The sequence below is a fragment of the Diabrotica undecimpunctata genome, chromosome 6 (genome assembly GCF_040954645.1).
Source record: "Diabrotica undecimpunctata isolate CICGRU chromosome 6, icDiaUnde3, whole genome shotgun sequence".
NCBI classification, from domain to species: domain Eukaryota; kingdom Metazoa; phylum Arthropoda; class Insecta; order Coleoptera; family Chrysomelidae; genus Diabrotica; species Diabrotica undecimpunctata.
The window spans coordinates 14,075,100-14,093,037 of NC_092808.1; the positions used below are offsets into that span (position 1 = coordinate 14,075,100).

Consider the following 17,938-nt stretch of genomic DNA (forward strand, 5'->3'; position numbering starts at 1 on the left):
TCAATGCTCTTTGGTAGTCTTATCATTACAAAACAAATATTAATGTCGAACCGGGAAAAAGTGTTGTGGCGATAGATTTAGAGGAAGAAGAGTTTGAACCTGAAGCAGACCATCAGGATTCGGTAGAACCGAATCCCTCAAAAGAAATTTCTAGTCGCACTAAAAAGCTAAAATGAGAATCTAGTGCGTTAGAAAACTCTCTCCAAGACAGTGACAGGAGCTAGTGTTGTCATCTGATGAAGAAACGAACACTTGCGTTAACCCTGGAGACTTCTTAGTGGTCAAAGTGTATGGCACGACCAAGCAATCTTTCAAGTTCGACATTACTAAAGTTCTCTATCATCAAGATGGCGGCTACGTAGGAATCTTTTTTAAGAAGAGCTGTTTTAAGAAGGAAGAAGGCTTGGAAATTTTTCCGAAACTGAAGAGGAAGCATTTTTTAAACCCGATGATATTATAAGACAGTTGTCTGTGTGTACAAACGTGAATACCTCGTCTCAGTTTAAAAACATGGTTAGTTTTAACAATGATCTTAGTGATTTATGTTTATATTAGCCTACCTTAAAAGTGTATTTTTCATTTCAACAATAATTTTTTCCAATAAAACAAACTTTATATTTGAGGAGTTTAGTATCAAAGACAGACAACTCCATTTTTTCAAAATTGAATTATAAGGTACATTCTTATAGGATTTTTTCCGAGCAATTCCAACTTGATTTTGTAGCAGAATCGGACTGCTCTGTTACAGCCAATCGAATGGTAGTATTTCCGTCACGTTGTCATGGGAAATTAATTCATGTACTGAGAGTGGCCATTGCGTTTCAATATTGCAACAGTTAACGACGTTATTTTAACCGTTTTCGTGTTTTTTTTAACAATATTTTTGTTATTTTTCCGAAAAATGGAAGTGAACGTAGTTGGAGCACCTAAAAATGAAGCCAGAAAGAGATTAGTCGACAAAAATAATTGGAAACGGGAACAGGATAAGATTAAAAGGTAAGTTAGCATGTCGTCTGTGTATACTAATTTACGTCTTGTCATGGTTTATGTTACCTGCGAACACCGTTTTTGGTTTTTAAAATACTAATGTATAAATTTTAATTTTTATCCCTGCGAAGATTAAACACGTGTTTTTTGTTTGCTTCAGGTATTCTGCGAAATCACTACCAATTTATCCAACTTGTAAGCATGGAAGTAGTAATAAAAAAGGTTGCCCATTGCTAACTATGAGAGATGTTTGGCGATTTCATTAAGCTTTTTACAACTCCAAGGAGAAAACAAAGCAAGATAGTTTTCTTCTCCAGTATTGCAAGGAATCTGCCCCAGCAAGAATGCGAAATATGAAAGGTGGGCCTTCCAAAGCATTCATCTACCATTATTTTGTGTTAAATGAGGTCCAAGTTCAAGTAGAGGTGTGTAGAAATTTTTACAGATTTTAGGGATCACAAAGCATCGAATAATAGGTGTATTCCAGCGTTTTAAGAAGGATGGTTCTCTGGTGCCCCAAGAAACTCGTGGTGGCAATAGAAACGAGGCAGCGTTTGTAGAAAAACAAGCATCTGTTATTAATTTTATTAAAAAAATTATGGGAATTGAGTCTCATTGTAGTAGAGGTATAAGCAAGAGAATTTACCATAGTTCTGATGTGAACATCAGCAAAATTTACGCTATGTATGATCAAAGCACAGACGAAACTTGTTTAAAGGTAAAAGAATCTTACTTTAGACACATTTTTAACACACGTTTCAATGTCAGTTTTTCGTCACTTCTTACAGATGTTTGCCAAACTTGCCTTGAGTTTGAAGAGAAAGTAAAACAACCTACACAAAAAAAGGACACTGATATGATTAATTCATGGGAAACCAAAAAGATGCTTCATAAAATGCAGGCTCGAGCATTTTTTGAGCAAAGAAATGGACTCTTGACAATCTATTTCTATATGCAAAAAAATTTGCCACTTCCAAAAGTACCTGATTAAATGTAGTCGACAACTGTACCGCTATAATCTTGCTGTCATCTCTGGTAATTCGTCAACTTCACTGAATAAAGACTCTGTCTCAAACTTATCCATGGTGTGAAAACGATATGCAAAAATCGTCCAACCAACTTGCCTCTGCCGTTTTTAATGAGCTATGTGAAAAAACTAGAAATGGAGATCTTGCAGAAATTAATGTGGTTCGTTTGGTTGCTGATGGTTGTGCGGGCGAAAATAAAAACATGAATGTACTAGCAATGTGCGCGTTTTGGTTAAATAACTATGCTCCTAATAATGTGGAATATTTAGAACTTGTATTCTTGGTAACTGGTCACTCTTTTCTTCCAGCGAACAAAGTTTTTGGTACACACATCATCTTTTCATTGACTTTGAGAGTACCTATGATAGCATCCATCGAGAATTTCTGATCCATGCACTGAAAGAGTTTAATATTGCAACTCAAATCATTGATATCATAAAAGAAACATTTAAAAGTACAAAGCAAAATTCGAATTCAAAACGAACTAACAGATACAATTCATGTGAGAACGGGCCTACGACAGGGAGATGCCCTATCCTGTATTCTATTCAACATCACATTAGAGAAAATAATAAGGAGTCAAAAGTCAACACCAGAGGAACGATAATAACAAAAAGTGTACAAATATTGGCATTTGCAGATGACTACAGAATCTGACAATAGGAGACTATAATATCGAAAGCGTGAAAAATTTTACATACCTAGGTTCACTAGTTACCGCAGATAACAATGTCAGTGAAGAAGTTAAGAGAATACATATCGCTAATAAAAGATATAATGGACTAAGATCTAACAACTAAGATCTAACAACATCACAAGAAAAATCAAATGCAAAATATACAAGACCCTGATAAAACCGGTCCTTGTATATGGATCAGAGACATGGACACTGTCGAAAAGCGATGAAATCCTATTAGGCACATTTGAACGAAAAATCCTTAGACACATATATAAGGGGGTAAAGAAAAATGACATATGGAGCAGAAGATATAACTTTGAACTGTACACAGCATACAATGAACCCGAGATCATAACATCCATAAAGATCGGACGTCTGCGCTGGATGGGCCATGTTGAACGAATGTTGGAGACTGAAATACTAAAACATATTATGAGGCAAACACCAGTGGGAAGAAGGTCAAAGGGAAGACCCAAACTTAGATACATGGAACAGGCGGAACAAGATCTGAAAACACTTAAGATTACCAACTGGAAAAACAAAGCAAGGAACAGAACAGAATGGCGGAAAATCCTAGAACAAGCCAGGACCCAGAAATGGTTGTCGAGCTACTGGTGATGATGATGAACAAAGTTTTTGGTATGCTGGAGAAAGAGTTTAAAAAACTGAACGATAATTGAAGTGTCAGAGTACTTGGAGGTGTTTTCTAAATATGGAAAAGTAAAAAAACTGGGTGAGAATTGGACTGCGGTAAATTGGAAAGATGAAGCTAAAAAACTTTTAAAAACCGCACAGGGTGTTGACTTTGCCGTTTCCAAGTGCAAACGTTTCCCTTTTGTTCGCAATAAAGCTAAAACTAACGTGTTGATTGCAAGAGAGCTGGCATACAATTCTAACACTGACAAGCTGCAAGTTGTCGATCACAAAAAAAAAGGAAAAGTTATTTCTCAAATTAATCCAGCTCCAATTACTCTGGGTTGTTTAGTAAATCCGAAATAAATAGCTGACGTAAAGACTCTTCTCACGAAACATTTTGGAAATAATTGGGAAGAGTTGGAATGTTTGCGTTGGTATTCTGATGTTACCAGTGGTACATCTACCAGCTCATCAAATGAAGCAAATGCTGAAATTGATGCTATCAATCAAGAAGAGAATGACTATGGTGAATCCTGCGAATGTGAGGACCTGCGGGATGAAACTCAGTACGACTTAGTCCTTAATATATTGTAATGATCTTACTTAAATTATTACTTACAAGTAATTTAATTTTTTAAATAACGATTTATGATGGAGCGTATTTTTTTGTTCACTAACACCTGCTTTAAAACATGTTAATTACTGTAATAGAAATAATACCCAGTAGAAGTTTTCCGATGTATTGTTCCGAATTTGAAGGTAGTCTTGTTTATTAATATGTAGTTTCAAAATCGGACAACTTCAATTTTAAAATGGCGACATTGGGTTCAAAAACGGACAGCTCCAGAGCTTGGTTGCAAAATCGGCCAACTCTATTTTCTTTATTGATTTTAGGGAATAAACCATAAATAATTTACATTTTCATTATTCAGAAGTATTCAGAGACGCTAGAAGTATATTCATAAAAAAACACAATTGGATGTAGATAATATAAGGCGCTACAGTTTTTCAGCTTTCCTGAAAAAAGTACAAAATGGAGTAGTCCATCTTTGACACTCAGCTCCTCATTTATATGCGTATGTTACTTTACACCTTATACGCTTTTTACCTGTTCCTACTTACCCCAATAATATATGAATAGGAACACAATAATTTCTCGGTGGGGTGAATAGGAACGCCAGGTTTTAATTTTTTTGTGAATAGTGGATTAACTTTATAATTTTATAACACCTAAATATCAAAAGGGGAAGGTAATGTCACCTCGGGGGAACAAATAAGGGTCTAACCACCTTCTGATATCCCCGTGTGCTCTGTAGAGGGCTTCGGAGTAAACGTCGAGAGCTCCTCTACTTACGTCCATTTTTGGGTTATGGACTTTAAATATTTATTTGGTGTCTTGCCTTGAAAAAGGCAAGATATTTCTTACATGACAATTTCTTCGTCGAAATAAAAACACCAAGTTAAGTTGAAACAATTCTCAGCCACAGAGTATGGAAAATAAATGCAGGAAGCAGAGCCCCGAGAGCAATAAGCTCTCGGAGAGCCCGCAAAGGACTGACTTGGCTGACCTGAAAATCGCCAATATTTATATGTGCTGATCGAGCGATAAATAGGGATTTCCAGGTCAAGAGCCAATGGGAAAATTAGAGGCGGGGCGATGCGCATCGAAATGCGTACTAGTCCACAGACTATGGCATTCGATGACAATAAGACCCAAATGACAATGCGTAAGTTTTATGTTTGCAACATGTGTTAGTGGCTTTTTTTAGCTGAACGTTGGAAACCGTTCCTATTCACCCCATTTTACGGTACCTTTACTTTTTGTATGTATAATAATTACATTATTAGCTTTCTTTTCCTGACATATCTTATGAGAATTTATGCAAATGTCTCATAAAACATTTAAAGCCTACACTGCACTCTCCATAATATTTGTGTTAATAGGCCCACACCGACTCGAACATTTTCATAAATATAAAAACGCCTTTACCTGTTCGCCACCGACTAGAAAATAATAAATTCTACTTAAGAATTGACTTAGTGGACGATTTAGTAAACGAGTAGCAGAAGACACCTATTCGGTTGACAGTACGATCGTTAACCACTCTGACGTCGAGTTATTATTTATGCTGTTGTTGGTACTAATTGCTCTATCCCTTGATTGCCACATGCCATTAGGTAATTTGTACTGACTGAATTAATTTAATAAGCCATTTCAGTTAATCAAATCAGTGTTGGTTTATTATATATGGCTTAGGCTTCCATTTAAAAGACTTTTTGCGTGCTTTTATGTCAGCTTCTTCATCCATTTTTGCTTTAAATTTACAATGTTTTTAATCCTATTTATGGGTATTACCTTTCATTAAATATACAGGGAGATACACTAAAAGTGAGATATACAGGTACTTCCACAGTTATCTAGAACATTAGTCGTCATTATGTGGTCATCTGTGCTCCTTCATTTTCGTAATTTCCCGATGCTTTTGTGTTTTCAATTTTTAGCTTTATCCGTTTGTCAAGTATCTTTTCGAATATTTTTATTGCAATCCTTAAAAGTGTAATTCATCTGTTATTATTGCAGTATTTTCTGTCGCTCTTTTTAAAAATAGGTATTTTTTTGTTAAGTTAATAATCTTAGCATAGAATTATTTTGGTTTTATTAGACAGTTTCCTATGTTCATATAGTCTTTGCGGGTTTCAGATTTCTTTGCCACTATCAAGGATGATTTCCATTAATTGAGAGCTGTTGATTTGGTGATGTAATATTTCATTAATAAATTGTCCTTTGGTAGTGATCTGAATTTTTTTTAGATTGTTAATATTTATACCGGTTACTGTAGGTTCTGTGATTTATTTTATTCTTTCTTGTTTTAGATCTAGAACGATTTGTGTTCTGATTAGTCTATGGTCGCTGCCTATTTGAAATTTAATTATTTCACTGACATCTTTTATTGTTGCAATCTTTTTGGTTATTTGGTTAAAGTCAATTTCGTTCTTAGTGATTCGTTGGTGGTACCAAAGTCCATTTTCTGTTAAATTTTTTTAGAGAATATATTTGAAATAGGCATGTTTTGGTAGTGTGCAAACTGAACCAATCTTCTCCCTTTTTATTTCTTTCACCGACTCCGTACTTTCCCATGACTTATTCATTGCCGTTTAAAATATGTGGAATCTACAGGGTGATTAATAACTAAGTGGTATAGCAAACATACAATTTTTTAAATAGAACGCTCTATATATTTTTTCATATTAATATTCCTCTCATAATTCTTGTTCTTATAATATTAGGCTTTGTATTACTATACAGAGTATAGTTTAAATTAAGTTTAATTGAAATCATTGACTAAAATTTGTATACAGAGTGAACTACAAAACAAAATTACGATTTTCTCAATTTTTTTAATAGATCACCCTGTATTTTATTGTTTAGAAATATTTTATCTATGATACTCTTTCATTTTTATATAGCATTTTCTATACCCACACTCAATATTTTTCGAGATATTTTTAGTTTTCTTCAAATTTCGGGAATACATTCAATTTTTGTAATTAGAAATAAGTATTGAGTATTGAGTGATATTGCTCGTAGATAAAAGTCCACTTTTTCTTGTGGTATCTTTTTTATGAGTGTTCTAACAATACATTTAATATTAGAAATTAAAAAGTTTACCTCATATTGGGTATATTTGAAAATTAAAAAAAGAAAATGCGTGATTTCAGTGTTAAATAAAAATTATATTTGTATATATCATTTAATATTATCGAATATAGGAAATATATTATTTGAAATCAAATATTAATAATTTGTATGATTATTCGATAATTATACGCATACTCAGAAAATAACATAAATCCATCTTGTAATTTGTGAAACTTTTTATACATACACTCAAATAAAATGTGAGTTTAACGTTATGAAAAATATTATTTCCTATTATAATATAAAAAATTGAATTAGAAATACAATATATCTATATCTAAAGAATGAGATGTTAGCTGTAAAATGTACTATTTCTTCTTGAATTATAAATAAATTAATAAATATATATGTATCTATATACACTTATTTTCTTATATACCTACATATCAATGTAAGCATACGTTATAGTTTATTTTTATATAAAATTAAGTAATATTAAGTAGTATTAAGTAACTTAAGTCCGTGTGGATGTTGTCTGTCGCCCATCGGACGCGTCCCCAGGTGGTGGATAGGGGAACGCCCTAACCAGTCCTAGGACTGGCGGGTAGGTGGGAAATAAAATACCACCCGTGAACCAAAACAGACTGGCATGGCAACCCAACAGAGTCCCTGGCCCTCCAGGTTGGGGGTTAGGCTAGAGGCTAACAACCTCTTCCTGTAAAAATCATATGTTACGGAACCTCAAGGACTATTAGCCGGACGGAACTTACGACGACGACACTGCAAACGAAAAATGGAATTAAGATTAGGAACATGGAACACCCGAACCCTGTACCGAGCTGGAGCACTCGCATCTCTACTAGACATAGTGAACATGTACAGAGTAGATGTTTTGGCACTGCAGGAAATGCGATGGACGGGAACAGGCATTCTTGATAAGAGAACCCACTCCATATATTACAGCTGCAATGAAAACCAACACATAGATGGAGTGGGATTTATAGTAAACCAAAGAACAAAAGGCCTAGTTATTGATTTTAAAGCCTACAGTCAAAGAATGTGCTATTTACGCTTAAAAGGTAAATTCTTTAATTACAGTTTAATTAATGCACATGCCCCGACCGACGACAAACTAGAAGACATTAAAGAACAGTTTTTCAAAGACCTAGAACAAGCCTACAGAAGATGCCCCAGAAATGACATTAAAATAGTGCTAGGTGACATGAATGCAAGAATAGGACGAGAGCAAGTTTTTATGCTGACTATAGGAAGGCATAGCCTACACAATATCAGTAGCGATAAAGGATTACGACTGATAAACTTAGCTGCAGCACTAAACATGACCGTCGCTAGCACCTATTTTGAACACAAGAATATACACAAGGTAACCTGGACCTCCCCTGATGGAAGAACAACTAGTCAGATTGATCACATCTTAATAGATTCAAGACACGGAACGGACATAATAAACTGCAGAAGTTATAGAGGCGCAAACATAGACTCAGACCATTGTTTAGTGATCTCAACACTAAGGGCTAGAATTTCAAACTCCAACAAAGAAAAAGAAATATATAGAAAGAAATGGAATGTACAGAAGCTGAGAGATGCAACTGTGGCAAAACAGTACTGGAAAAATGTTACCAATAGGTTAAGGAATCAAAGTCTAGGCGAAGAAGACCAGAGAGATATAGACTCATTCTGGAACAGGATAAGGGAAGATATTGAGTCAGCAGCACAAGATGAAATAGGAACAGAAACTTGTACCCGAAAAATCACTGGTTTGACGATGAATGCAAAGACGCAACACAGAAAAAAAATGAAGCCTATGCAAAAAATGCTTACCCGCCGAACTAGAACAAGTATAGAGAATTACCAGACAAAGAGAAGAGAAGAAAAGAAAATACACAGAATGAAGAAACGAAACCACTTAAAAAAGGAACTTCAATATATAGAAAACCTCAACAGAGAGAAAGAATTCAGAACATTCTATAAGAAAGTTAACATCAACAGAAAAGAATTTAAGGCAAACACAAATCAATGTAGAAGTTTAAATGGCGATCTCTTAACAACAAGAACAGACGTACTAAACCGATGGACGGAATATTTTAACCAGATACTTAATATAGAGGAAGAAGAAGAAAACTCGGAAGACGAAAGCTGTGAGGTAAGCGGAGCAGACGAGATTCCACCAACGATCCTGGAAGTTAAAGACGCTGTAAACAAACTAGCCAGAAACAAATCACCTGGAATAGATAATCTCCCAGCGGAATTATATAAAGAAGGTGGCCACGATATCATAATAGCGCTACAGCAGCTTATAAAAAAAATATGGATACAGAAGTCCCTTCCCAATGATTGGAATATTGGAATACTTTGCACCATACACAAAAAGGGAGATATCTTTGAATGCTCTAACCATCGAGGAATTACGCTCCTAAATGCAGCGTATAAAATATTCTCCAACATACTATGCCATCGTATGGCACCATATGCAGAGCGAATAATAGGACAATACCAGGCTGGTTTCAGAGGTGGTAAATCAACAATTCATCAGATTTCAACCCTAAGACAAATTCTAGAGAAAACACTGGAATAAGGTGTAGACACGCACCACATATTTATAGACTACAAGGCAGCCTACGACTCTGTAAATAGAAGAGAATTGTTTAGAGCAATGATAGACCTAGGAGTACCAAATCAGTTGGTAAGTTTAACCAAACTAACCCTTGAAAAAGTTGAATGCAAAGTACGAATCCAGGGGGAACTCTCTGAACCTTTTAAACCAAATAACGGGCTACGTCAGGGAGACCCACTCTCCTGTATACTATTCAATCTAGCTCTGGAAAAAGTAATACGTACGTCACAAATCACAACTACAACTACCGGTTCAATATATAACAAATCTGTGCAAATCTTAGCATATGCTGATGATATCAATATTGTTGGGAGAACGGAAAACGCAGCACGAGAGGCGTACGTAGCATTAAAAGAAGCGGCTACAAAAATGGGTTTAATAATAAACACCAATAAAACAAAATACATGAAAATAGGTACGCAACCACAAACACTACGGCCACTTGTTATAGAAAATGACGTCATCGAAGCAGTTAACGAATTTGTATACCTGGGAACGCTCGTCAATACTGAAAATGACACTACCGCAGAGATAAACCGCAGAATTTGCACGGCTAATAGATGCTATTTTGGGCTTAATCTTCTTTTTAAATCTACAGTTATATCAAGAAATACAAAAGTAAAACTCTACAAAACAATAATACGCCCAGTCCTAACATATGGTTCAGAAACCTGGACTTTAACAAAAAGCAATGAAAACATGTTAGGATGTTTCGAAAGAAAAATACTAAGGCGCATCTATGGAGCGGTAAATGAAAATGGTGTCTGGAGAAGACGATACAACTTCGAACTCTATAGGATATACCAGGAACCAGATATCGTAAAACACATAAAGATAGGACGTCTGAGGTGGGTAGGCCATGTAATGCGGATGGAGCAAGCCGACCCAGCTAGAAAAACGCTCCTTGATAGACCTATTGGTCAAAGAAGAAGAGGAAGACCCAGAACAAGATTCCTAGATAACATCGATGAAGACATGAGAAATATGGAAATACGTGCTTGGCGGAGGAAGGCGATGGATAGGGACGACTGGAGAAAAATTCTTGGGGAGGCTAGGACCCACACAGGGTTGTAAAGCCAAAATGATGATGATGAAGTAACTTTTCCTATATATTAAAAAAATATCGATTTTTGGGGGAATTTCTTTTTCATAAATTGTGTAAACAAATTACGCTATTTATTAGTTAATTAATTTATAAACAAATTTTATATTTGTAATGTACGCAAAGAGTACATACAAATTAAAAAAAAAATTGAGAACAATATCCGAAGTGGAAATTGAAACGTCAATAAACGTACTTTAACCTTTAATTGTGGCTTATTCCCATTTAAATAGTAATTAAATTAAAAAAAGAAAGATTAAAATTTGTTGAGTAGATCCGGAAATATAAATAATTGTAGTTTGAAGATGCATGCGTTTTCATTTTTTGAACGCGTAGAATTGTGGGTTATCACTCCTTCTTCTTCTTTTGGCATCACAACCCTCGATGGGTCTTTGCTTGTCTGGCTATCTCCTTCCATTCATATCTCTCTTGGGCCCTTCTCCTCCATTGCCTTATATTCATGGTTTTCAGGTCATCTTCCGCGTCATCTAACCATCTCGTCCTGGGCCTTGCTTTTTTCCGCCTTCCACTGTAACGTCTTCTTTGTCGTTTTCGTGTCATCTTGTTGCTGTCTCGTCCCAGTCATGACATTCTTTGATTTTTCACAAATCTGACAATTTTATACCCTTCATTCAGTTCATTAACCTCGTCGTTTCTCCTGATTCCCCATGTGCCATCTTCCCCTTGCACCGGGCCATATACTTTTCTCAGTATCTTTCTCTCGAATGTCCTGAGTTGGGCTTCTTCTTTTTTCGTCATTACACAGGTTTCACAACCATAGGTTACTACCGGTCCAATAAAAGTTCTGCAGATAGTCATTTTGGTTCTTTTATCTAATAATTTCGATGTCATCAATCTTTAATTAGCATAGTATGTACGATTTCCACTGGAAATACGTGCATTAATTTCGCTACTTACGGAATTCTTCTAATTGATTTCTGTGCCCAGATATGTGACACATCCACACGTTCAATGGTATAGTTGTCTATTGCTATATTATTTTTTATTCTCAGGTGTTCTTTTGATGGTCATGTACTTTTTTGTTTTTGTTTCGTTTATTTTAAGCCCTCTTTTTTGTGCTTTAGATGAATTTCCTTGAACGTTTGCATTAGTCGTATCTTGCTTCTACTAATAATGGCGACATCATCTGCATATGCGGTAATTTGTACTGTTTTGGTGTTTATATGGCCGGTTCCTTGGTTTTGGTCTGATGACTGCTTTAAGAACTAGGTTGTTGCCTTATTTTGCAGTTTTTGAAGCAATAAATTAATTTTACAACTTTTAAAAATCGCCATTTTACAGCTTTTTTATGTTTAAAAAGATAAAATTTTGTAATTTTACTTTAAATATTCAGATCTTCAATGGTAAGCAAAAAATCGAAAAAATGGCATTTTTTACACTAAATTGTTAATAATTAAAAAAGACGTTGAAATTTATGCGGAAAACATATAGGTTTTCTTTATATAAGCCTATAATAACTAAAAAAATTGTCAGATATTGGATTAGTCACAGTCTCGAGAGAAATTTTATTTTACCGGTCTATCTCTTTAATTTGGTGCTTTTAGAATTCATGTAGATCCAACAGTTTAATTTCAATTTTTTAATAACTATTAATTGAAACTTCTTGAAAATTTTAAAACTGAATATTTGTTATATTGTCCCCATTGTCACATGGAATTAAAATGTTTTGTACATTTTTCTAAAAGTTATTATTAATTTTCAAAAAATCTACTTTTGGAGCTATTTTTGCAAAAATTTCGCAATAAATTAATAAAAATAACTTTACGAACTCTCATTTTAAAGGACGTTTTACGCCTTTTCAATAAAATTGTATCACTTCTTCATATAACTTACCGATCTTTACTTTAAGTAGGTATTTAGAATCAAATAGCAATCTTACATTGTTTATATATTGTTTATAAGTAAAAAAATGACGTTGAATCCCTATTAATTACATATTATTATCATCAAATTTATAAAAAGCAATTTTTAGATACCTGTATAAAAGAGTGTCGGGAAAAATATTTTTTTATATTATTTATTATATTTTATTTGCTAATTTCTGAGGCCTAAAGAAAACGATGGTCGGACAATATTTGAAATAGAGAAATACTCTGAAAGATCAACAGACATTAACGCAAGCAGAGAAAAGTAGAAAGAAGAATAAGAAAATAGTATGTTGGAAAGATTATGACAATTTAGAAATAGAATGTTATGCTCAAAAACAAAAGGAAATATCAAACAATCATACAAATGTTGTAAAAGTGGTTGTAAAAAAAGACTGCAGGTTGTAAAGTTTTGTTTCTTCTTTATCGTGTTATAAATAAAATATCATTTACGAAAAGTGCCAAAAATGGTTGTTTGTATATTTATTAAATTATTTTTAAAAGATAAAGAACAAAACTGAATGGTACAAAAGCTTGTAAGTAATTTGTATCAATTAGGTTAAGCACAGCTTTCAAAAAAGAAACCGCTTTCAAAATTATCTAATGAAAACTTTAGTCCCTTTTTAAAAAAATATTGCAATTCCCGGTGAACGAACTCTAAAGAGAAATAATGTCAATTTGTTATATTCCTAAGTTATCAACAACATAAAAGCCGAAATAGGTAATAATTACTTTTACATATATGTGAGCGAGACCACTGACTCGTCAGGAAGATACATTGTGCACTTATTGATTGGTGTACTTAGCGATGAAACCTTTACAAAATCGTATTTAATTTCCTGTAAGCAAGTGGAAAAAACCAACCAACCAAACTTTTTTCTTCCTGCTGCTGTGCCTAATGATAAATTATTGCTTATTTTATCTGATGCCGCACCATATATGGTGAAGGCAAAACAAAATTTAAAAATATTTTATCCAAACTTAATACATGTCACTTGTTTAGCGCATAGAATAAACAGAGTTGCGGAGGAAGTAAGAAAAAAAATTTCCACTAGTCCAACAGTTTAATAGCGAGCGTCAAAAAGGTATTCCCGAAATCACCTGTAAGAATACAATGTTACAGAGATATGCTTCCTGCTGTTCCACTGCCACCGCAACCCATTTTAACACGTTGAGGAACATGGTTGGAATCAGCTAATTTCTATGCTGATCATTTTGTTGATTTAAAATAAAATTAACCTTTTAATGGATGATAGTCGCCAATCTTTATTGGAAGCTAAGCAAGCCTTCCAAAATAACATCCTCCAACAGCAACTGTCAATCATAATCATCATAAAATCAAATTATAGTTTTGTCCAGAAAACTATAACACTATTAGAATCCTCCAAATTATCATTGTTAGAGAGTACAGTTTTAATAAAAGAATTTGAGTCATTGTGTCAAAACGTTAAAGGTACTAATGGAAAGGAAATTTTTCAAAAATTTAAAGTAACCATGAAAAAAAAATAGTGGTTACCAGGTTCTTTCTAAAGTGTTTTAATTACTAGCTGGGACATTTTCCGAACCACTTAATTTAGAACCATCTATTACAGTAAATTTGAAAAATGCACCAGTTACATCAGTTGATGTGGAAAGAAGTTTTTCTGTTTTTCTATTTACAAATATATGTACCTATTCAGATAGAGGCCATAAGTTTTTATTAGAAAATTTTGAACATCAATAATATTTATATGTTAAAATAATTGTATATGTTTATGTATTTATTAATATTGTAAGTATTTTTGTAAATAAAAAAATATTGTAAATATTTTTTATTACATGCATATTTTCTAGAAAAATATGCATATTTTGCATAAAATACTGCATATTTTTGCATAAAATACTGCATATTTATGCGCATATTTCATACTTTTTTATTTGCATATTTGCCTAAGTCTAGTTATCAATAATTTAAATAACAATAGGTAATATTCCTAAATAAAAGAATTGCCCAAAAATATAAACAAGCATTGATAACTGTACCTTCAGATTCAGAGTCCTTTAAATTTTAACAAAAGTCACTCGCGCGATCGTCCGAAAAAACACAAATCACATCTCGTCTCAAAGTCACTTGAAATTACATCCACGATTCACCTGATATCACCTGCAGTCATCATGTACGTCTGGTACAGTAGAACGACGACGAATCCAAGAAATCAAAAGCAGCGTGTCTTCGAACGCATGCGTTTTAATGGGAAGACCACGCGGTAGGTACCAGACGACTTAGTGGTATTTTTGGCATTGCACACACATAAAAATGATTCGTTTGGTGGATTTTTTGCTAAAAAAACGAATGTGGAGAGCACTCTAATGATTTAAGATTAAGTATGTTGGTACCTACAAGGGAGATTGTCGGTACAAGCTGATATATCAGTTTCTGGGAACTTTGTATCGCTTTTTCAACATCACCAAACTTTTCTAATCCCATTGAATTACGGTTTGAGCTGAGTTTTATACATACCCCAGTAAAGGAAGAAAAAAGCTGAAAAAATCTTATACAGATAAGCTACATGAAGGGTAGCATGATTTTTTACAATCTTAAAATGTGAAAAAAATATTTTTGGCTTATAAAACGTTTATTATAAACTCCAGCGAAAAATGGTTAAAATAAAAGTTGCCGATCATAAAAAGTTCTTTATTTTGAGAGTTTTCCCATTGAAATACATAAACAATTGACCAAGATAATTGAAAAAAAACCTTATTTTTTAGTGTTAATAACTTTGTTTTTTACTGACGTGTAATATAACTACTCAAAATTGTAGCGGTTAATAAGATTACTTATTGTACAATAAGTACAAATGAAGGATTATGACGAAAAAATTAAGGTAATGGAAGGAAAAAGCAAACTCATATTTGTTACTGGAGAAAAGATCTTCATCAACGATCACCTGACCGAAAATAAAAGACACGTGAGGCAGGAAATCGTAAATAAATGTAAGGAATTAAGAGCTAAAGGTAAAAACGTGAAGATAGGGTACAGAAAACTAACTGCGGATGGCAGAAAATGGGAATGGGCCGGAAATGGTCCTTTCAAACGAGAAAATTGGAGAAATGTGGACTAAAAAACGACGTAGAGTAATGGAAAAAGAAAAAGACGGCCCATTATGCCGACAAATCCTAGCGATAAAGAGGAAAATAATTTTGAACTTGAAATAGCAAAACAAAAAATAAGAATACGTACCTAAACATTGCGACATGGAATGCACGGGAAATATACGAGGAGGTAGATTAATTAACCTAATAGAAGAACTTAAAAAATATGAAATACACACCATAGCAATACAAGAAACACATTTGACTAAAAACAACATCGAAAAGATTAGCCCATACACATTTTATTCAAGTGGAGGCGATTTTGAGTGGGTTTTTTGACAGAATGTGTGCAATTAGAAATAAAGGAAAAGAGCACATGATATCGCTGATAAATATACATGCTCCAACAGAAGAAAAAGGAGAAGAAGTAAAAGATGAATTTTATGAAGAATTAGAGTCATTGTCTGAAGAAATGCCCAGAGAAGATATTAAAATTATTATAGGCGACGCCAATACAAAGGTCGGAAGAAAAGATATATATAAAAACATAACAGGGGGTGAAAGTAAACAAATGATAGTGGCCAAAGATTGATTACATTTGCAATTGAAAACAAGATGGAAATAATGAGTACGCATTTCAGGAGGAAAAATGTATTTAAAGGAACGTGGAAAATTCCGGGATCAAATGAAACTAATCAAATAGACCACATCTTAATACAAGAGGAATTCGCCAATTTAATAACAAATGTAGAAACGTGCAGAGAAGCTGATGTAGACTCATATTTTTTGGGTAGAATTAATACGAGAGAAGCAATAATTAAAAAGCATAAACGGATACAAAAAGTGCAACGTAAATTTAATTTTGAAAAACTACGAAAATTTGAGGTAGTGCAGAATTATCGAAAATAAGTACAAGAAACCGACGCCAAACAAGATAGTACGACTGTGAGTAACATACAACAAAACTTTTTGAAAATGACAAATAATATAAAGGAAGCCACTGCAAAAAACATACCAAGAACAAAAATATTTAGAAAAAACCACTGGTTTGATGATGAATGTAGAACACAGTTAAAAAAAAGATCTGATTTGAGATTAAAAAGTTTACAATCAAAAAACAAGACGACCTAGAAAGGTATGCCGAACAACGAAGAAAAGTAAAGAATTCAATTTTCCAAATGACATGCTTATTTTTTTTCTTCGATGTGTGTTATGTTTTTCATTTTTTCATTTAATTTATTCGTGTTTATTGTTATAGCCAAGGTTTTATCAATTTTGCCTTTATCATATTCCTTGTTTCTTACCACAAATTGTTTGCGTACTTCTGGTCCTTCTTCGCTACTTCCCATTTTTGCATCCCAATATTTTTTAAAATGCCCTTCTTTTCCATTCTCCATTCCTCTCCGTCTACTATAATCCTTTTAAACCTACTTTTACCATTTGACTATTTTGCCTGAGTTCTTTTTATTTTTCATTTATGTCTCTTCTCATTTCTCTTTCTTTGGTTATGACATTTTCATTCGCGACTACCTTTTTTCCCTTTCACCTCTTTTACCTAGTTTTGTTGCTCACCTAGGAGGGGCATTCTTATAAAATTTGTCATACCTTCTTTTATTTTCTCTTTATCTGTTCAATCTTTAATCCAGTTACTACAATATTGTTTCTTTTCTATTGCTTTTCGAGCCTTTCCAATCTATTTTCTACCTCATTTAGACGTTGCTCTATTTTTTCTAATTCCTCCTTTATTTTAAACTTTGATTTTTTAATTCTATTAACTCTTCTTTATATTATATATTTCCTTTACTCATTTCTCTTTATAAGTATTCATCATCATCATCATCATCAACTAGCCTCTAACGTCCACTGCTGAACATAGGCCTTACGCATGCTTTTCCACTTAGTCCGATTTTGCGCCATCTGAATCCAATTTGTAGTCACTCTTTTTAGATCTCCATTCCAAAATTCGTTTTGTCCACCGGTCATCAACTGACTTGCTACATGACCTGCCCAGTTCCACTTTAGTGTTGTTATCATTTCAATAACGTCTGCCACTCCTGATCTTTTGCGTATAGTAGCATTGGGTATTCTATCACGTAGAGAAATCCGTAACATTACTCTCCATTGCCCTTTCCGCAACTTGTAGTTTACTCACTGTTGTTCTTCTGAGTGTTAGGGTTTCTGCGTCGTAGGTCATCACTGGCAAAATATACTGATTAAATACTTTTCTTTTTAGACACATTAGAATCTTAGACCTAAAAATATCCTTCATCTTT

The 17,938-nt window shown here is 33.7% G+C and overlaps 1 protein-coding gene across 1 annotated transcript in view; it reads right to left on the reverse strand.

Annotated features, from left to right (window-relative positions):
• dachs (unconventional myosin-IXb-like dachs) overlaps positions 1-14,748 on the reverse strand; it is a 269,952-nt gene extending 255,204 nt beyond the window's left edge. The window contains exon 1 of the mRNA XM_072534244.1: positions 14,616-14,748. The gene's annotated coding sequence lies outside the window, so the exon portion shown is untranslated. The remainder of the gene's footprint in view (positions 1-14,615) is intronic.
• Positions 14,749-17,938: the final 3,190 nt, after the last annotated feature.